General features: G+C 39.4%; 1 pseudogene; it reads right to left on the bottom strand.

Moving 5' to 3' along the window:
• Positions 1-2,077: 2,077 nt before the first annotated feature.
• Positions 2,078-23,443, bottom strand: part of LOC122147069 — a 113,421-nt pseudogene continuing 92,055 nt past the window's right edge.

The raw sequence follows: 23,443 nt of genomic DNA, 5'->3' as shown, positions 1-23,443 counted from the left end.
GGTAACGACTAAACATCCCAGGTTATTCATCAGTCCTTTGTATCGAAACCTCTCCATCATGGCGTCGGGGGGGCCCCCCCTTCAGTTTGTTCTGAGTTGAGACATCTAACCCTCACACACCTATTTCTCAGACCTTTCCTTAACCGCGAGTGCAGGCATGACCCTAACTCTGCTCTCGCCAAATACAAAAACTTCAAAAGCCTCTATGGGCCGTTCTACTCAGCTCCGACCCTGTGCCACAATACACACGCCTTAAAAACGTGGCCTGAATTCTGTTCTAACAGAGAGCAAAGCAAACTAAACTTTTTTTCCCCCTCTAACCCTCTGAGGGGCCTCCTTAGTTAAATCCTTTTTACTTCGTGATCTCCTGGTCAACTAATGATTTAATGATAGTCAGTTCATTGCGTCAGCAGGCGCAGTGCAAGTACTGAGAACGAGTTTCCTGCTCCTTTGAGGGTCAGCAACCCGTTTCGGTCCTGGCATCATTGAGCAACGCTGAGTGGCCCACTTCGGCCCCCCTGCGCGCCCTCGTTCGACGGGAGGCAGTGCCGAAGGATATTTGCTATTCCTTAAGTGGTACATTGAAGTCTTGAGAAAGGGAGGAAAAATTTTGGAAAAAAAAAGAAAAAAGAGCGGCAAAAAAAGCAACACAGGCCACAGTTTTTTTATTAGTAAATGAAGAGGAAACAAATGGGTCTTAATTAATGAAAGCTTGTTAGCTAGCGCTGAACCGGGGAATAGTACGGTTTTGAGATTAACACGGAGGTTACTTGGTTAATTCACAGTTCATTTGTCTGTAGGCAGGAGTGTTTTGTCCAATAAGCCTCATGGGCAGGGGAGGTGGGTGTGATGGAAGCTTTTTTTTTGTTCTCTCTTGCCCTTTTTCCCCGGCGTGCTTCCTATGATCGCTCGCCCAGTGGCTGGAATCTCCCTACGGACACGCTGCCGCACGCGCTTGATTAGTCGGTAAAAAAAAATCTTGAGAAAAATCCCGACCAACAGCGCAAAAGAAAAAAAACCATTGCAGAAATCGATCTTTTCTCTTTTGTGTGCAGATAGGAGTTTTAGAATTGTTTCATCTTTTGAATGTTAGCTGCAAAAGCGAGCCTCAAAAAACAAACATTAACGGGGATTAGCGATCCCGCACATTTGCTGATATGCAAAGGACTCGGTCTCCTTTGGAAAGGTCTAAATAGAAGTTGTCAGTATCCTGGCTTGACCCAATGCATTTAATGAGATACCAAAGTGCCAATGAACCATCAACACAAAAAACTGGCACATACACATATATCAGCTGCCTGATCGTCTGAATATATTAACATATATCTATACTCCCTGACATTAATAATACCATTGTGAACAGGGTCCAAATTAACACTTCCAAGCACCCAATTTCAGCCTAAATTGTCTTGTGTAAGAAAATACAACCGCTTCGCGCAGTTGGCCACTAGACATCTGGTAGAATGTTTCCTGATGTAGCTTAAGACAAACAATAGTTAACTATCAAAAAGGTACTGGGCCATCTACCAATAAATAAAGTAACCCAAACATTGTTGTCACTTGCGTTATATTGAATACTGGTTTCTTGTCGTCAGATATTTACTCTGGGATCTTGTTTTCTGGTCTTCACAACTATATAGAGATCTATATATCTATATGCAGTAGAATGTCTGTATACAATAAATCTAAATTATGGCTGGTTATTTTGGACCCTGACTATGAATATTATAATTGAGAATATCAAAGAAATTAGCCACCACCCCAACTAACTATCTTTAGCTCATAGCCCATGCCTTCATAAAGTATTCTAATACTCACACCTTATTCTATTCAGAATTCAGTTACATTTAACAGATGTTTTTTTTTAAACCCCAAAAGTCATATCTTTGAGCATCAGTATGGTTTCACTGGGCTCTGTCTTGCATGTTGTTGGTGTGGCTGCGAGTCTTTGTGGATGTTTAGGGCATGGCATGAATGTTTCATGCAGCATGTTTCTAGACTCACCATAGTGCCCACGCGCTGTACGTGGCTTGCAGGGTCCAATCGATGATTTGTGGTGGATAAGGGTCTGCTGTTGCTAACGGCCTCTGCCATAGCTACAGGGAAAAAAAGGGCAGAAAAGAAACTGAGAAAGGGCATTTGAGCTTCGCTAAGACGGGTATGCTCCAGCGAACGCTGTTCATCTGAACTATATCCATTATCAATACACCCTTTCTCTATCATCCCTTGCCCTCTCTTCTTCTGGTTCTGTCTGATTAAAAATGCAATCACTGGCCTGGCCATACATATACGGTTTAGGACGAGGGTAAGTTTGTTAAGAGTTTAAGTGGTGCTCGTTGTTATTGTTTTGGAGTAGAAGTATTTTATCTTTATGAGGCATTGTGCTTAAAAGTTGTTGTTATGGTCATGCGAGGGACAAGAGAATCTCCGCCGTGTTAGATAAAGAGAAGAACCATGTGAAACCCACGAAATGAAGAACCAAACCGCCGCATTGTGCGGCTCATTTTCACCATTGCAGTCCACTCTTATTTCTTATTTCATACTGGAAATATTGTATAAACTCGACAAATTTTAAACGATCATAAATTATGTTAGTATACTTTATCACAAATCACCAATTAAGTGACCATTTGGTTGTGAATCTAAAACAATGTTATTAACTTTTTGTTGAGATGTATGTTTGCCATTTTTTTAAATAAAATCTGTAATTTTTTCTTTTTTATTTTTTTTCTTATACTTTTTTTCATTTCATCTACTCAAAATGTGGTTGTGTAATTGTTTGTTCTTTATGTTCTCACCGCACTTTTCCCATGTCATAAATTTATATAATTTTATTTTCCATGTTTATAAGCCCCGTTAAAAACTCAAAAGCAACTTCCTTACTGACATGCATCCGCCAGGAATTCACAATTTTGGTTGATGACAAAGCAGAGCAAACAAAATCAATAATTCCTAGCAATGGATCTGAATAAATTCTGTGATGGTTGATTGCTATCCATTAACATTTCTTATTTTGAAACATCATTTACTGAAATAGATATCATAAGTTTCATACATAAAAAAATCACAAACATAGATTAATTCAGTTAGTGTTCAGTGCATGTGTACGCAAGTAAATAATTAAAAGTGTAAAATAATTAAATAAAACATTTTTCTATAAAATCCTACTACTTCCTTAATGGACAACATTAGCAAATTTCAAAACTTTTAACGTTAACAAAGTCCTAAAATGTAATGGCAGAACAGCGCGAGGATCCAGCAAGGAAAGAGATGTTAGGGATGCTTTGGATTTTTTTTTGTGTGGGTGGGCGTGTGCATTAAAAAAGCGAGTGAAGGAGGCAGGGGAGTTGTTTAGTTCACAGCTCTCTTTATCCTTTTCATGCACCTTTGCCCGCTCATTGTTTACCCAGGCGCTGCACTGTAAAGCGCCACAGCCTCTGGTGGCTGCGGAGGCGTTCTCTGGCTCTTTTCATTGGTAACCAATTGGAAACTAAATTCCTCCCAAATGGGCCCTTACTTCTTCCTTACTTTATTTATTAAACCCCAACACTATCCTTCGTCATTGTTTGACTTTCCCTACAAAACACACGCTTGCCATGAGGGCCTGTAGGGAGCAGATAAGGCAGGCTGAGTCGGATGCCTAGGGCACAGACTAGAGAGCGTAGAGAAAAGAGGAAAAGAGGGGGGAAATCCTGGGCCCAGACATACTATTACCATATGGAAATACTATCGGATCTGACCAGGTTTTTGTCGGCCGGATTATTACAACATCAAAGGTCAGGCCAGCTCAGTGGAGTGAGAGAGCCAAGCGGGGAGGATTTTAACTGCTTGTGACAGACAGTGCAGACGAGGATGGCTGGGAATCCCCGTAACACCCCAGCTGGGCCGGGCTACTTAACCTGCAGCTTAACCGGGCCGCGGGAATGACCCACTCCAAAGTAAACCTGGATAGCTAGTTCCAGCTGGACTAAACAATAATGATTTTTCTGCTTTAAAATGGTTTTTCCGTTAGATAATTAAGGGATAGTTCCCTAAAAATGACAATTCTGTCATCCTCACTTTTCAAAATATCTTCCTTTATGTTCCACAGAAAAAAATGTTTTACAGGTTGGAAGAACAAGAGATGAAACTCAAAATGATTCATTTTTGTGTTAACTATCCCTTTGAGCAAATATTTTTTTTTAGAGGACAGCTATGCGCTTCTGTCATCATTCTCTTGCTCCAATCCCACATGACTTTCATTTGTCTGGGGAACACAAAAGAAGATATTTAGAAAGGTGTTACAGTGTTTGATTTTTGTTCATAACAATGAAATCAGTGGGATCTAATGTTGTTCTAAACTCCACCGACTTTGATTGTATAGACAAAAACAGCAGAAAAATTCTTCAAAATATCTTTTTTTTTTGTGTTCCGCAGAAGAAAGAAGTCATGAGCATGAGTAAATGATAACCAGAATTAATACTTCAGGAGTCTGTATCATTTAAACACTTACTTTTAACCCCTCCACCATGACATATCAAATTAGAGTGTGAAAACGCAGAGCTGGCTTTTGTGAAAGCAAGGAGCTGAACGACAAGTGATGCAGAAAGAGAGGGAGAGAGAAAAGAGAGCTGGAGCAAAAAAGGGGATGTTGGAAGGGGGCTGAAATAAGTGCGGTGGAATGCCAGTCTTGTCACCTGCTCTGATGTGGATCTGTGCTTGGCTCTGATAAATCTTACATTATCTGGGCTCTTCAGGCTGGCAGGCAGGGCCATGCCTTATCGGCACCTGACAACGCTCAATCTTGCCTAGATTAAACCAGTGCCTGGCCTGATCCAACCTGACAGGGTCCCCACAGGTCCTGGATAAAATTACTGACAACCCTGCACCACCTTCCTCTTCACACACACACACACACACACACACACACCCAAACACACACACACACACACACACACACACACACACACACACACACACCCACACCACACACACACCACACACACACACACACACACACACACACACACACACACACACACACACACACACACACACACACACACACTAACACAACCCTGTGGCCTGAAGGAGTAAGCTAAGTGGTTACAGAAATTCAGGTTTGAATTTCAAGTTTAAAGGGCGAGAGAGTATCGAAGATAGGAAGCAAAGTCTAAATGATCTAATTTAACCCAGTTTAATAAGAGAGCAGATCTGTAAACACTCATTCCAGGCTTTCAGAGCTGAGGAAACACTTTTCCGAATGACTTCAAAGCTCAGAAACAGTTAAAAGTTGCAGTGCATAAGGCCTTAAAACACATGGTCTGTATACTCATAACCATTATTCTTTGAAATAAGAGAAAGATTAATGTTTTTAATCTTAATTTGTCAAATAATGAGGTAAGACCCAATGAAGTGGCTTGATAAATGCATTTTTTTCTTACAGTATATCGTCATATTTCTTTTTGAGACAGGGCAGGACTTTTTATCTAAAAACACTTATATACTTTCATTTATACTGTGTGAGATAAAATATTAAGTACAATTTAATAAAGATTTTTTCCCAAGACTAAATAAATGGCTTTTTATGCTCTCACTGTGTAGAAAACAAAACAAATTCCTTGTCTACATTCATTTTTTTTTTATTCTTCTTCTTCTTACTTTTTAAAAACTAGGACTGTTTTTTAAAAAGCAGAATGAAAGAATAACATTATCAAATTTGGCAGAAGCATTTAAAAAACATTGTGTTTTTAATTTAAACATTAACTAATGTTGAGTTAACACGTTAACTATGTCAGCCCCACCCAATTTTTGATTTTTATTTCTTAAGTTAACCTGGATAGCTAGCTCCAACCGTATTCAAAAAGTGTGATTTTCCTCACCTCAGATGGTTTCCATCAGTTAATTAAGGGATGGTTCACTTTTTTAGATGCATTCAAAACTCATATACATAGCCACAAATCACTAGTGTTGAGTACATGGGGTCTTTTAAGCATCAACCAATTAACAAAAGACAAACAGAAAGCACAAGACTCTTACCTGTCACTGTAGGCCGCTGCAGCTGCTGCGGCTGGCTGGGCATATCTGTATGCTGCATAGCCACCCTGTCAATTACATAAGGGCATCCGTCAGACACAGGCAAACAGCAGGCGCATCAGTGACATGAAATTTTTAGAACATCTGTCCACAATACAACTGGACTGTTCATATATTAAACCGTCTCTTTTCAGATCCTAACAATGCAGTGAATCCCAAAAGCTTAGTTACAACCTTAAGAGTGCTGCTGAAAGGCCCTGTCAGTGCTCACTAAAATGAACGTTGAGTGATTTAGGTGGTATTTAGTTTGCCAATACAGCTTTTTATGAAGCCTTTTTTGTTTAATGGGGAATTGTCAGATTGACTGCATTAGCTCTTCATATAGATTCTCGGCACAGATGCCTAACAGCGCGAATCCGAAAGTGAACCATCTGAGATTCTTCACTTATGTACGCTGAGTGCACCAATAGCGGTGCAACCAATGGCTTGTCTTCCCAGTGTGCATCAATCCCATCAATTGAAATGGGAGAGCTGGGGCAACTATCGATCAGCATGGTAAGTGGCAATCTGGTATAAACAATTAAAATCAGTCATGTTTGCTTACTGCGAATGAACCAAATGGAAGATTTGGCTGAGCTATTGAAGGGCCTTTTAATTAATGTGGCTGGCCAATACGAGTATCCTGGCTTGATGCCCAGGGGAGCGGTTCTTGACACACACAACGTGCTCATCCCGTGGCTGGAGAACGGCACAAGACAACACTAAATATTGCTTGTATAAGCATAGATGACATCTTACAAAGCTATTAATTGCTCCCTTCAAGCTAGCTATTAATAGCTGCATTGTAAGCAGCATCAAATGACATTAGCCGAGACTGTTAGCCGCAACAACCGAGCGCCGTCTGCTAGTCTTCTCAGGGTGATGTTTTGTGAACGCTTACACTCCAAACATGTCAAGCTTTAAATGACAGGGAATATATTTGCTTTGAGCGAGTATCTAAGTGGCTGGGGTGTTTATTGGAGTGTCTGTTTTAATGAAACGCAGCTCCGCTCTTTTTTAGTTTAGCTCGCTGACATCACTGTTACATTATGTGAATAATCGCGGTGCCAGAGCACGTGCATGACTGAGGCATCGCAGATACAGGACTGCACGCTGAATTATAGATGCTCTCATTTATTTTTCAGCTCGGGATTAATGTTCGATGCTACTCTGCTAAGATCAAATTTTCAACAACTGGAGTCGAAGAAAAATCAGGTCACAGAAGATTGTGTACATGAATTCTGTAGAAGTTACAGCTTCCTAATTCCGGTTGATTCACCGGCTCACACAGATGGATTTAAAGGGATAGATCAACCGAATACGATATTTATGTCATTATTTACTCAGCTTGCTGTTTTTTGTGGAAGGCAAAAAAATTAAAAATAAAAAAGTATGTGGTTGATCTTGAAGATTTTGACCATTGCCTGCCATAAAAACACTAAGTTCTCAAGCTTGACATCATGGCATTCAGTTACGAGACATTTGAAAACCATTAATGTTTAGGTTACTGATGTCCAACCTGCCACCATAAAAGGCATATTTGAGATTCGCAGCCGAATAAAACCAGTGAATAATGACTTAATTTACATATTTTCATTACACAATGCTATTGTATCACTTTGTAAGGCTTATACAGTACAGTTTAAAAGTAAATATTTTTCAATATTTTTGCTAATTAAAAGAACTTTTCTATTCAAATATATTTCAAAATGTAATGTAATCCCTGTGATGGCAAAGCTGAATTTTCAGCAGCTATTACTCCAGTCTTCAGTGTCACATAATCTTTGAAAAAGTCATTCTAATATGCTGATTTGGTGCTCCAGAAACATTATTACCAATATTGAAAACATTAATGTTGTGCTCAATATTTTATGAAACCCGTGATACATTTTTTCAGAATCCTGAAAAAAACTGCATTTATTATTTTTTAAATCTTACTGACCCAAGACTTTAGTGTACTGTATATAGTGCTCCTGTAGCTCAATTGGTAGAGTCATTGCGTTACGAAGCTGCAAGGTTGGGTGTTCGATTCCCTTGAAACACATGGACTAGTAAAAATTTATAGCCCTTAATTCAGGTGTTAAGTCGCACTTGGATAAAACCCGCGTCTGCTAAATGCATAAATTTAATTTACAATTTAATTTTAATTTACTGTAATTACTGAACATGAGTCTTAAGGACTACATTAACAGTGCTCTGTTAAGATTTTTTTGTAGCACCTGATCACTATAAACGGTCCATTGTATGTGACGAAAACTTCAAGTTATATGGTGACGGACCTATTAAATATCAAGCAGACAGGTTTTGGGATGGACATGAGAATGAGTAATCTTTAGTTGTGCAATATTCCTTTATAAGTTATCTAAACTTATAGTGTTACTTGAAAAGTTGATTTGGTAGGTCCCATAAAGTGGATTCTGAACTTTCTTGGCAAGAAAACCAGCTGCTATGTGCATTTGTCCAAAATCTGTTTGACTTTGAGATCTATCTGGGACTGTATCCAGTGGTCTAAGCTTTTTTTGCAACCTTGGCGGCAAACATGCCATTCTGCGTGCCAGGTCAAGGCAATCGCAGTTATGTCCACGCCTCATTTGTCGGATTTTAGATCTAAAATGTTGAATTAATTTTCAATTTTCATGCAATGAAATAATCCTGGGAAAGGTAGGCAGGCTCTCTGACCACCTGACTGCCTACTATTGTCTGAAGGCTTGTAAAAAAACAATAGGGCCGAGGGACAAAAATCTCGGGCTTTAGGACTTTGGGCTATATTTTAATAGAAGCCAAGAGAAAGGCGGATCAAAACAAGTAAACACGCAAAAAACACTGTAATGTTCGCCTTGATCAGAAACTGATTTTGCTTACACTTAGGACGCCGTGGAGAGATAAATGTGGAAGAATGAGCACGTTAACTGCATAGTTGTTGGTTTCAATTCCACACTGTACATGTTAAATGATCCTAACAATCCCATAGGACGATCAACTACAGCCTTAATTAAAGGAAGCCAAGTTGGAAGTGGTTGAACCATGGTGTGAATTTCACTGTGCCATGTACCGTATACACAAGGGATGCCAACAAGGCTTTTAGTACACCACAAACGGCCATCCTGGTGGCTTGGCACATGGTAACCTTAAGCTGACCCTTGGCCTTATGAAAGATTCAGCATCAGCTGTTCAGGTTAGACTCAGCGAACATGAGCAGCGTGAGCTGCCATGTCCTCAACGTTGTATTCAACCCTTCCCTTCTTTTACCAGAAAACAGTGGTGTAAAAAAAAAGCATTGGAATGGAGGAAAAAAAAACGAGTATACTCACATAGATCTCAGCACCGTAGAAGCCATCTTGGTAAACCACACTGCAAAAACACAACAAGAAATAACAAAACACAATACATCAATGCCGAACATCCATAGAGTTTCTTCGCGCTGTATAGAAAAGATTATGTAGCGATGCATTCATTGGGCAGACCAAAACAATGCACTCCAGACTGTGTGGAAGGGGCAAACAATTTAGCAGATTAGGAAAGAGTCCCCATTTTCTGTGCTTAGAGAAAAAACACAATGTTTGCTCTGTCGTTGTCACTGGGGAAAACAGTAAGGCTCGCCATTAGAGTGTAACACAGTTTATAGCCAATCAAAGGGTCATGTGTTGCCGGTTAAGGCTGTAGCACATATAATGCGAAAATGGCCCTTTGATAAACAGTGTTTTAAGTGCTGGGATTTTACCTAATAACAGCCCGGCAGGCTTGGGCGAAAACAAAATGAGCCATTTGTAGATAGTATATGTGTATGTTTTGGGTGAAGGGTTACTCACGCTCCGTAAGCAGGAATGGAGAGGGGGTGGAGGCCCCGCCCTCCCCGGGCGCGAACGTTTGTAGACGGCACGACCTCTGCCTCTCAAGTGGGCAACCCCTGTAAGCCACCGTCGCCCCTCGTGGTGGGATAGGGGAATTATGCCTGTTCACTGGAAGAAAAGGAGAGAAGAAAGAAGGTGACATAAACTTTTGCTTCTAAGAGGTGCACCTGTCACCACCAATTGGCTTTCAGTCGGTAGTGTGACAACACATTGTCATCCTAAAAATGTGATGCTTTTAAAACAACCTCTGATGGATGTCAAACGGTGCGTCATGTTTGGCAAAACACATCTAAGCATGGCAGCATGATACAGCCAGTGATTTCTTCAACTGGTTTTGTTTCAGGACCCAGATTTTGTGGCAACCTGATGCAGTTAAAACTGTAGTTATCCTCCTTTTCAAAGGTAAAAAAAACAATGTCCTTCAAAATCAAATGGGTGATATTTTTAAAGGTGCACTATTGATTCCTGAGATTTCTGACAACATCTTGTGGTTGAATTATAAAATTGCAAGTTACTTGTGGAAGTGAAGCTAATAGCATAAGCAATTATTTAGCTTCATGATATGGCAAGATAACGGATAACAATCAATACTGAAATTACATTAAAACATAAACATTACATGAAATTAAAATATATAAAATTAGTATATTATAAAATAATTAAATAACAAAAATATGTATTACAAATATTAAAAAATAAATATATAACATTAACCCAGCTGATTATTAAGCATTAATCTGAGAGGGTGGAGAATGAAACGGTAACAGGCAAACAAAAAAAAAAAAATCCCTGTCTGGGGAAGCCTCTCTATGGTGGTTTATCCATCTGAAAGCTTGAGCGAGGGGGGTGTGTGTGTGAGAGTGTCTGGCTGCTCTCCCGCTCTGGAGGGGGTGTGTTGCGGGGCAGGGGAGATTGGTGTAGGTTGTTGTAGGTGAGACACAAGGCGAGTGCTGGCACGCGAGGGCTGAGAGAGCAGATGGAGAGGATTTGTTTAGAGTAGCACAATCACTCAAACTCCGGCGGCGGGATATCCCATCCCTAACATCCTTTCCCCCCCCCACACACTTCCCCAGCCTCACGCCACCTCATGTAATGGGGCCAGACCCAGCCTGGAGGAGAGCAGGGAATCACCGTCAGGGTAAGACTGGGAGAGGTTGTTATGGCAGAGAGTTTGAGAGAGAGGTGTCGCCAGAGTCGAGAATCAGCTGTATGCAGAGTTAAGGGAAACATACACGGATGTTGAAATGGAGCGCAAACAGACAGAATGAAACACTTGAAAAACAGCGTGTGTAACATATAAAGCTGGAGAAACTGGGCAACACCGTCCAGGTCACATTTCACACGGTCTCAGCCACAGACACCCACTGACTGCCCGGCAATCCATTAGATGGATATTGCACATAAAAAATGGAAAGCTCTTTCTCAGTCTCACAAACGCTAATCTGACTGGATGACTTTAAGTACAAAAATATATTTTTTTTAAACAGTGTTCATTTCGGACTACATTTTACCCTAAAATCTAAAAGAAAAGTATAAAATATCATATAAATATTATAATATTATTGTATATTATATAATATTTTTTTTTGTTTTGTCATTTTTTCCTTCATAGATGTTGAATCCATGTTTTACTTAATGTGTATGTTTCTACCTTAATTTTTCATTTAATTCAGCATTAATTAATAGCAGGTATATAGCAAATGTATTTTTAATAAGAATGATATTTCTAGTATTACAAAGAATTCAAATGAAAATGCAAAAGTTGTGAGGTTCATTTTGGGGTTGAAACATGACCAAAGATAAAAGAATGTAGGCACATCCAAAAAATAGATTGACTGTGAAGGAGCTGGATGTTGGAAAACATTTACTCTTTATTCAAAACCTGTTTATTGGAATTTTCTAAGTGTGCAGTTCCATTTATTTGCATGGCTTTTTTTTGTGAAATGACCTGGGCAAGTTCTTGAAAGATTTGAGAGTGTGAGATTCACTCAAATAAAATGAAAATGAGAGAATGAGACATTAGAAAAAAAATATTTGAGAATTATAGAAAAAACCTACACAATAAACAAAAAAGAAGATCAGGAAAACTAGTAAAACAGTAAAAAAAAAAAAAGTAAAAATGTCCACCATGTGAAAACAAGTGCATGTTACACCCAAGCCTCTCTTTAACCTTCAATGAGTATGGGCCTGATGAGTCAATGACAGCGTCATAATTACCCATAGTACTGTGCAAGCAAAACACAGCCCAGCAGTGGCGGCCCACTGACTGAGCTCTCTTTCTTCATTTATGCACCAAATGACACAATCGCTGTCTATCCTGCATCTCAGAGGAGCAGGACAGCCCTCTTCAGTTATTTCATGTCCCCAAACAGAACCTGCGCCTCCTCCTGACATCTTACTGTACAGACATCAGCCAAGCAGCACTCAGTTAATAGTCAATATGTGTCAAAGTTACCACTTTTAATGAGGTCAGCTGGGGTTATTTTTGAGCACATATATGCATGTCTATGTAGCATACTGCCTCGGTGTTTAAGACTTTCTTCGATTCACATTCAGCAAACTTTTGGCCCTGGGGTTTTGCAATAATTTTTGGTATAATTTCCCTTTGACTCTGGGATCTCCTCTCAAACAAACAAACAAACAATACAAAAACCGTGGCCCTTCATCAGAAAAGTAAAAGGAAAGACAGATGGCTGAAAGTAAAGGCGGTTTGCTCTTTCATTATGATATAGCGCAGAGCCTTTGACCATTTAATTTGTCCCTTGTCAGCCTGGCTATAGAGTCGGTGTTAATAATGCCAAACAGTGGTCGTCGTGTCTGATATATGCCAGGCCATGGTCAATTTATCCCGAATTCCAGTCATATGGGCAAAGCTCTTAATTTTCTTTGATTTTGTGTGTGTACATTATGTGTGCCATGACGTACACAAATGTAATACTCATAATGAAGCTATGGGTCTGCATGCAGCACCGATTCAGTAATAAGGCCATAAATCATTCCAGCCAGTTATGACACTCCATAAAAGGCCTTAGAAACACACAACGGCAAAAGTGTACATGAGCATAAATCCTTGTAGCCCTCGTGCGCTCCTGTTATTTCAACACGAGAAGGTGGAGAGGGTCGAAACCCTTCAGATCTGCACATCTATAAACCGATCAAGGACACTGACACACTGCTGCATTTATCTGGGTTTACACAGGGGTATCTCTAGTGCTGGAAAGTGTCCCATTGGGCTGTTTGGATGAAGGTGGGGGGGCAATTACATCCGATACACCTTTGGGACTCTTTCATTTACTGCAAGACTGGCTCCTTTAATACGGTGCAGCTGGAAAATCGCCGGGTGAGGTCCTCTCTCAGTCTGTGTGCTATTGTGAAATGTCTTTAATAATCAGACCATCGATAAACCCATATCATGAGGAAAATTACACCATTGCTAGATTAAAGGGAGTTTTTTTCCTCCGCCAATACTTCGAATATTGTAATTAGACTGCTTAATTTCAATTATGGATCTATTTGAGTGGTTTTTGTAATTGAAAAAGCAACACAAAATGCCCACAATGCACTCCAGCTCTTTTAAAGGATTGGTAGTGCAAACCATTAAGTGCATCAATATAAGGCCCCATGTTGCTGTCTGCAACAGAGATGTGAATGCTTGAATATACTTAATACTTTTATACTTCAAGTTGTTGTGTTTTCGGAGTGTAGTTTGTGTAAACTTAGGGGTGCTAAAGTTACCTTTAAATGGTCTATGCCACAGAGTGCTGCAGGGATTACGTTTTTTTTTTTTTTTTTTAGGTGGTAAACCAACTTTGCAGACTACTCTGCTTCCCTTTACAAAACAACACAAAAAAACTAATTTTCCATCGTCTTTTGAAATACTGCAGAAAATAAGCTCTGGGATCATCAAAAGTTTATGACAATTACAAAGTTTGTTTCATCAACATTTTATTTTTATAAATGAATGCAATTTTTATGAATTTCTCAAGCCTAAACATAATCACAGGTAAAAGCTATACCAAGAAAAAAGATATATTTCTAAAATCTGCAAACTGGGAAGTTAGAGAGTTAGAATGTGTGGGTGTTCCTGTGGCTCAGTGATAGAGCATGCTTGCTCATAGCTCATAGCTCTGCCATAACAATAGAAGACTACCTGCTAAACGTAGAAGACGACAGCTAGCTAATACCCACTATATCTCCCTCTTGTGACAAAACTGAGAATGCAGTGCATACTTATGTTTGAAATGAAAATGTCTGGGTTTACGTACTTTAGTGAATAGTAAGCGTTGAGCCAATGATTTTTCTGGATCAGACACACATGGCCTGGAACCAAACATCCCTGAATGTATTTGATCATCTATGTTTTAAAAACATGAAAATTTCTTGCTTGCTCTCTACTTTGCATTTTAACTCTTATTGGCCATGTTTTGTCTTAACCTGGGCCCATGGACCGAATTCACTGGCTGAGAGAGCTGTCAGTCAATCAATATTATGTTTTCCATTCCCTTCATGCACGTGCTGCCTGTACGGATGCAAGCAAGATCGGAAAAACGACCCCAAGATTACACAATTAAGTTTCCCATGCAGTTTGTGCCTCAGCTTTGCGTCTGCATCTCTAATTTGGCTTTGGCTACCGAGTGCTAGTTGAGAGCCTGAGGGAGGAGAGAAGAGACTGAGGGAAGACCGAGAGAAGGAAGATATTGAGATTTAAAGATAGAGTAAGTGAGTAAGAAAAGGGCAGATGGAAAACCACCCCAGGCTTAGATGAAGAGGAGAAATAGAATTTAGCGATATCTGTCGATTCGAGAGAAGGCTGTGAAAATGCTAGCGGAGTGGAGAAATGAGAACCAGGGAGGGAAGTCTTGCGGGGAAGAGAGAGAAGCCAACTTCCCTGGAAAGGTTAAAATGCAGGCAGTCGGCGGCCCCCTCATCAGTCATTCTCCTGAATGGGATTTGAGGAACAATAAACCTGTAGCACCCGGACGGACGAATGGAGACGGAGTGCGCTGTCAGCAGCGCACCGATTTTGATGGTGCCCAATTCCGCTGATCTCCCGCACAGAAAACTCGGGACTGATAAACAGTGAGTTAATCACCTTTACATCCGATTTCAGCGCTGGCCCCTCCCCCAACCAAAAGTACATTAAATGCAGTCATAATTATTTCACGTGAAAGCTTCCCTCTTTTTTAGACAACGGTGGGAGGGAAAACGAGGGGCAACACATGGGCGTCTGTATCGGCCATTCTGGAAGGTTCCTTATTTAGTAAGCGAAAAATCTCTATCTTATTTCCATTTTGTCGCCTCTCCACCGTTGCCCCCTGGGGAACAGTGGAGGCATATTTATGGTGTCATTTAGGCCTGGCAAACTTTAGAGGGCATGTTAAGACGACTTGAAAAATTAGCATCCAATAAATCAAGCGACGCGGGTTCCCAGCTGAGCCAAGCTGCTGAAGTGCCGGACCCACGGTAAATCTTGACTTGATGGGATGTTTTGAGAAGTTGGATGTTCACATGGGAGGCACGGAGGTGTTATTTGTTGCGATTAGAAAAGGAATCACATGCATGTTTCAGAGCATACTTAGGGGTCAAACCATGCATAATACATTTTACATGCACCGGATTGCTAGGCATCTTTGCATTTTTACAAACGCACTACATATGCATATTGTGCACATTCGATCGTGAGGATTCAGTGTAACGGACTGTGTTGGATTGTGCATTTATGCATGCCAGAACCAAGGAAGGAGGGAGGGAGGAAAGGGAGGGGGAAAAAGTCAGATAAAAATGATAAATGACTGCTTTCTGTCACCAATGGTTATTTAGAGTTTTTTTGCTGTAAACTGTCCTAAAATGAACAGATTTTAGTCTAATGAGCAAAAAGGCAGGCCGTTAAAAGAGCTGCTATGTGCTCAGCACTTTTTCTAAATGAAATACTGTAATACCATTTTCCCCTCATTAGGATGCAAAGGGCTCAAAGTACTCACAGCAATAAAGAAATCAAAATTGTACCGAGAGGGGCAAACAACAGCACAAAAGAAGACACCCACAAGTCAGTCAAACAAATAATACGGTTTCTAATCTGCGGGTTCAGAAAACAGTCCGTACCACTGTTTCATCTCAGTGGGAAATGATAGCCTGGCTGATTATTGCATTGTCAAATGCTCTGTTTGGGATGGGAGAACTTTTGGCCATGATTTAAATTGATTTCTTAAGTGTCTCTCTGAAGGGCCTGTGTCTAAATTTATCTCTAAATCAAAGCACATCTGACGAACAGTGAATCAAAGTAAGTATCCGAGTGCAGGCCCTGTGACCACAACACTCAAATGCAGTTTACCTGCATAAAAATTCAGGACCATAGACAGCTCCCACCACTGGATTCAGCTTCAGCCTGTAGAGGAATACACACGGGAAGAGAGGATTAGCTGCGAATGCTTATTCGCCTTGACCTGTGGAGTGTTTGTTTCTCGATCTTCGCCGATTAATTCAAGGGTACTGGCAGAAATTTGAAAAATAAACAGCAAGAGATTTGGTGGAGAAAAGAACAAAACGGAAAAAGGGGGAGGAGTGAGAGGAGGAGATGTGATATGACGGGAAAAATATTTTTAAGATGGACATTAGGGTTTGAAGGAGTTAGGGGGCTGCAATATCGGGGTATTTGGAAGATTGCGAGCGATATAGGATGCGAAAGAGTGAGGGAGAATGAGAGACAGAGAGCAAGAGAGTAGTGAGTGCTGTCCGGTGTGCTGTCAGTGATAGATGGGGGCTGTAGAAATAGCCTCCTCTCACTCCCCATTAGGCTAGTGACTGAAGAGAGCTGGGGGGGGTCTACACTGCTTGCTGCTATATTTGATTCTTTGATTCCCCCTCTCTGTCTCTCTCTCCATTGCACAGTCTGTGAGGGGAAATCAGAGTCAGCGGAGAAACAGCTCAGGACCCCACCCGAGACCCCTGCACTGAATGAGCCACTCTCTTACCTTGAATCCACTATCAGCAGCTAAGCTTTCCCCCCGGAGCTACCAAACAGCATTAGGAGAGCTGGTGTAAAGGAAGAGATCACTCTTTACATTAAGCTGCTTTTAGAGGGAAATAAAGTGAACATTACATCATTCATATTCTTACATGATGACAGCCTTAAAAAGAGCAGTCCTAAAACGATTGTGAGAACTTTAAAACTGTGTAGAGATAACAAAACATCCAAAACAAGTGAGATTTCTGTTTTTAAAGCACTAAAACATTTCACAGAGGTTTTTATTTTATTTTTAAAATACTACAATATTATATATAATATATGATTATAAGTTTATATAATCATATATAAAGAATTGGGTTTTTCAATTATTATAAAAAGTTGATCTTGTCCAAAATGAAGATAAAGAATGAGAATTTTATGGTTTATGACTCATTGTTCATTTGTTCCACTGTTAAATCCGAAACCCAGCAGGATTTACCTTTCAAAGAGCCCACATTAATCAAAAACAAAACATTAGTTAACAAACCATGTTTTATTATTTATTAATTTTTTTAAATAGGAGTAGGTAGGAAAGCTAAATTTGGGTTAAAACATTATAATTATAATTTTATATAATGTCAGTATCTATAAAAATATATAGAAATTGGTGTTTAAATAATTTAAAATCTTAGAAATACTGTTACGGTTCAGGGGACTACGTTTTGGGTATTATTATTATAATTATTATTATTATGTAAATAGTTTATCTAATGAGTATCTAATGTACTCTTAATGTAATACATTTTATGTATGAAATGATGGGGTACATTGATTGAGCCAACAATGAATGTTTTATTACAATAAAAAACAAAAGCTCATATACCTTTGTTGTATATGGGTTGGCCACGTTTTTGTTTGTCCCCCCATTACTCGTGCTCGTTGCCTTATTTACCTGTGAAAAATAAAGTAGATCTGAGACAACAAATCACAAAAAACTATCAGGCACATATGCCAAGCAGACATGAGTGTGACGAAAAATCTGGTTTCATTGCTTCTTCCAGCCAAGTCTAAAAAAGAAAAGAAAAATTCACACATGAGCTCTAAATTATACCAATTGAAATAATGACGAGATGCTAAAAATGGAAAGTGATCCATCAAGCTCTGATCGTAGTTTCGCCTGGATGTAGCCTAAATCACCAGGCTGTTTGTAGAGATTGGATGATGACATCTGAGTCAACATGAATTGAACAGAGCAACTCTAGAAAAGTGCGGCTTTAATGAAACCCAGAGATATTGGAATTACCCACCTAGCCAAGTGAGGGAGATCTGAGATGGCCTAGTCTCCAGCGAATTTATTTAATATGCCGACATGGTACTAGACAGAAGGTTCTAGCATATTCCCAGACACTACCACACCCGTGGGCTGGCAGCTTAGATAATGCACTAATTTCAACTGACTCTGTACGGACAGGAAAGAGCCAGATTGTACAAGTCCTTGTTACATGTAAAACACCAAAAAATGATATGAATTGTAACGCTGAATATGGCGGCTGGTTTGATTGCACCTATTTGTACAAGGCACTTTAAGCTGAACCAGCCAGAAACAACATAGATTCTTTGTGATTGCGTGCATTTTATATTATCATATAACAATATAATTTCCAGAGCACTTGTCCTTTCCCTTTCTCAAGTAAATAGAAGCTGCACTTGGGATGCCTGCTGCCTACACAGAAAATAGATGCTCGGGGATGTTACCAAGATGGCTGCCGAGCAAACTAACTTGCCTTAAAGGGACTTTAGTAACACACAGTGAGACCATGCAGCTTGTTGGGAGGCGCCAAAGGAATACAAACATGGCCGCTGGCAACAGAAGCCATGTTAGTATTTCACCCTCATGTTAATTAGCGTTAATAGCTTTCCGTTCCACAGGGCCCATGGAGGTCATTTAGCTTGAGGAAACAACTGGCCTCGACTCTCCCTTGATATATAGGCCTAGGTATTGTTTGTGCATTACATGAATTATCTTAATTGTCCTATAGAAAATCTTAATAGCCTTGTGGAGAAGAGGGGGAAAAAGAGAGAGAGAAAAAGAGACTGTGTCCTCAAGTAAGACATGTGAAAGAAGAAATACACTGTTTGGGATAAACAAGTGGGATTTAAAGTCACGTTGACAGGCCTTTGATATCTTGAGATGAAAATAAAATGTATATTTTTAGAGATACAGCATTGTTTAAAACCACACTGTAAATGTTGATAAAAAGTTCAAAAGCTTTTTACAGCTGCACATACACATCAAAGCAAAAAGGCATAAATCTGATGGCATGCACATCAAACACACGCACAAAATAATAATCACGTATGTCACAAGTAATTTTTATCCACAAAACCAAAAAGACACATGAAACATGCAGCATGCACACAGCAAGTGAGCATTTGAGATGCAATGCGGTGAAATGAGACGGTGCAAGCATGCTCCATCAAACCGACAGTGCTTATGTTCTCATGGGATGGGGGGGTATTGATAGTTAGATCAAGAAAGCACCTCAATTTTGCGTCCCTCTACGATTGTACCGTTTAATTTCTCCCGTGCACGGTCTGCGTCTGCGCTTGTTTCAAAAGTTACAAAACCAAAACCCTGAGATGATGTGAACATAGAGGATTCCCAGTAAGAGGATGAAGGTGGTTGAAGACTATTTGAGAGGGGCATCAAAATGAAGTGATGGTGAAAAGAAGAAGAGGAAGAAAGAGGTCACAGTCAGCAGGGTTGCAACTTCTAAACATTATAAGAGGGTGACATTAGGACTATAGGGTAGGGCATGCAGGGACATTGGTCCGATGTATTGCCAAAAAGTTAAAATGGTTGTTCGTTAATCACAATTTTTTTCTTTTTATTACATTCATCAGAATTAATGCACTTTCACCTAAGCACCAAATCAAGAGAATGTAAAACTTGCATGGTTTGCATTGCATTATTACTCGCAGCAAACAACTTGTGAAAAAACGTGTTATTATGAACTAACACTTAATGTGAGCGGGCAATATATCAGAAAAGAGATCACCTAAAACTCCGACACAAATTATTGTTTTTGTGCCTGTGTTTTGCAGATTACATCAGCGCCTTTTTGTAATCTCACTGGATGTTGAACCAATCTGGTCAGGAAAAAACATATGGAGATGCCCCGAAAAAAAAGAAAAGATAATTGACTGTGGGATTTAAAAACTTCATGAAGGCTGCAAACTACAACTATTCACAGTCTTTTAGCAATCAAAGGTCCAAAAATGGCACATTAAAATGAAAAACGTTTTCAGGGTTAAAAACACACTGCGTGGCAATTATCGCAGATGAAACTCCTTAACGAATCGAGTAAAAGCAGAAAATCATGATCCCGATAAAAATACAATTTATTATCGTTGCAGCCCTACTTCAGGCTGAGAACTCCAAGGAAAAGAGACACAAGCAATATAGGCTTATCATTAAGCAGTGACAAAAGTCTGGCATATCGTACTATTGAAACATTTGGCATGCATGGATATGTACCATTAGTGCATATCATATCTGTCTTGCCAAGAACATCAGTAAGCATAAAATTCCTTCTTTCATAAATTAACCGGACACTGCCCTCAACTTTAAAATGATATAAACTAATGAAAGGAATGTTTCTCCCACGGGGACCATAATAGGAGCTCAGCGGTTTAATGGCACACAAATCCTGCTCTTTAGCTGGGAAGCGACTGCTCACCTCCCCGCACCCCCACCTCCGCTGTCAGGGACGTGGAGTTATGGCCACATCTGGCAACCCCAAACGCCATATCCGGAACAGATAGTTAGGTATGCACAGCAAACACGAGCGCGGAAACAAGCCCTGGTCTTTTAGTTCATACCCACTTGCGCAAGTACGGCCTGGTAATTGCTTTGGGAGGCCTGTGAGTATGATATGATTACCATGGACACTCAATTTTTTGTGTTCTGGTCTATGAAGAAAAGATCAGAACCCATGAAGTCCTTGGTCCTGAGGAAACAGAAAAAATCAAAAAAGGATGTGCCATGGAGCAGCAAAATTAATCCTTTCGACATTTTGCGCTACCCGTTGTTCAACCTAGCGCTTGGTAGTTTTTAATTTAGCTTACACAGCTCGAAATGGTGAGCCACTGACAGACATACAGTACTTGTTTGTTCTAATACTACAATTGAGCTGCCTCAGAGGCCGTATAGTAAGGGAACTAGGTGCGATGAGTTTGACCTTTCTTAATATGATGCTTGCCTAAAGATACCTTGTTTTTGGACAAATTTGAAGTCAGCATATCAATCGATTTTATAGAAATGTAAAATACTTAACTTCATGAATAAACTAAAATATAAAACTCCTGGCACATGTCTATATACTGTACAATATAATTATATTACAGCAAGTGTTTATTCCACAATTTTTTAATATATTCTATATAATATCTATTATAAACAAGCCGTATTCAAAAAAAAATTATAATAGTAAAATTATCATTCATATAAATATATAATACTATGATATTATTTTTGAATACTTTTCGTATCTATATTTTGACAAAACTTACTTATAATTACATACTATATATACATAAATAATTTATACTCATTATTTATGATAACTACACATCTATCATTTTTTTTAATTGATTTTAAACATTTAAATTGTTCTTGAATACTGAAAGGAAATCAGTATAAAATGTACTTTAGTGTATTTAAAAGTTAATTATTTGGCCCAATAATTGCATGTGCAATGTGATTTTCTGCATAGTATCATATAAACGTGGAATCCATTGTGACTCAAGCCTCCTATATAGATTTTTGCACAGAAGCCCTGTGTAGGAATTCAAGAAGGATAGTAAGGAACCGGTTTATTTGTGACAATCGGCTGATCTTAGAATGTGCGCTGCTTATTTTGAGTACACTGTAACGGGTTTGTTTCACCAGCAGCGATTCACACCTGGGACTCACCTATGAGGAGTTGAAAGAATTTCCTCCAGCACAATGTCACCCGGTCCTTTGACAACAGCAGCGCTGTATGGAAGTATGGCTATATATAACCCATTTTCTAGCGGCAAGACTAGAGACTTACACAACTGAATCTTATTACAGTGGGAACAGTCTCTAAGAGCAGAATCATTAGCGTGTTGGTCAGCACGTTCACTTCTCTAGAATTATATAACTGGGCAAGTTGAACTCGTTCTCAGCTGAAACCGCTCAGTTTGTCTCTTGGCATAGCTATTCCTTTCCAAACGTGTCTCGTCTCAGTAATGAGCGAGTGTGAGAGTGTGACCGTTTGCAGTCACATTTGCGGCCGCTGTGTAAGAGCTGTAATTATTCGGCCTCATGAAGGGTAGCGAGGAGACCTTGTGGGAGGAAAAGTATGAAGTGACAAAGAACTGCTCTTCCATCTGACTCATCCTTTAGAGCCCCAACGCGCACAACCGACATCAGTATAAAATAATTTCCACATCCAAAATTTTACCTCAAATTGCTGTTGGCGATAAAATGAGGTGGGTAGAAAAATGAGTAAAATTCGGAGAGACAGGGGAGAATAGACATAAAGTACAGAGAGAGGGAAAGAGAAGGAGTATTAGAACTCATGCACTTCTAGCAGTTTGTCAGGAAACTGACGCACACTGATTGCACGGAAGCTAAAAAACAGATAAAACCCTGCACTGCGCTTTCTCACTACGAAACACACAAGAAAAAACACCTTCACACAATCTACATTTCCATGACAGAGAAATGAATACTGATGTACACAACTCATCAATAATGTGTTACTTTAAGTTTATAACATTAAACACATTACTCAATATAATAAACATAACCACTTGTTGTTGTCTCCCACTGATTAAAAAGAAGAAGAATTAAGTTTACTTTTTTTGCGTACGCTTACTACTTTTTTTTTCCTTCACGTTAACTGACTAAACTTATGTTTGGGGTGGAATTTTAATTTAACCAACCTTTAAACGCTGCTAAAAGTTTATTGTACATTTTTTATATTTAGTGAAACAGTAGACATAATTCTACAGTAATATATTAAGATATATTATTTAATAGTGAGCATTATTTAATAGCCATTTCAAAACACTAAATCATTCAGGGGAGGCAAAACAAAGTGACTGTTTCTATGAGTGAATCCATAAATCACGCATGTACTAGAAATTGGTTCGCAAAAACAAACTGAGTTAATTTGGGAATGAAAAGATGACTGGTCCTGTTGTTCCGAAAATAATTGCATACTACTACGTGAGTATGTAATAACCTTTTGAACAGTATGATAACTACTATACTTTTTTGTCCCACCGCGTTTAACAACAAAGAAAAAACAACAAAAAGAATTATAGTCAATGAATGTACAGCACACCCATTATACTACATTTGCCTACGATGCTAGTTAAAGAAACAGACGCATCTTTCGAGGTGCACCCACTGTCTTTACGAGTGAGTAAAGATCACTTCCTATCACTCATTTTTTTTACATTTTCTGGGTATTTTTTTTTTTTGTTTTCTTTTTTCTAATGGCCAAAAATAGAATATTAGTCATGGTTGGAATTCCAGCCATGTCTTTATGCGTGAGTC

The sequence above is a fragment of the Cyprinus carpio genome, chromosome A12 (genome assembly GCF_018340385.1).
Source record: "Cyprinus carpio isolate SPL01 chromosome A12, ASM1834038v1, whole genome shotgun sequence".
Classification (NCBI taxonomy): Eukaryota; Metazoa; Chordata; class Actinopteri; order Cypriniformes; family Cyprinidae; genus Cyprinus; species Cyprinus carpio.
Note: the sequence above shows the minus strand (reverse complement) of the source record. Positions and strands in the feature narration are given on the sequence as shown.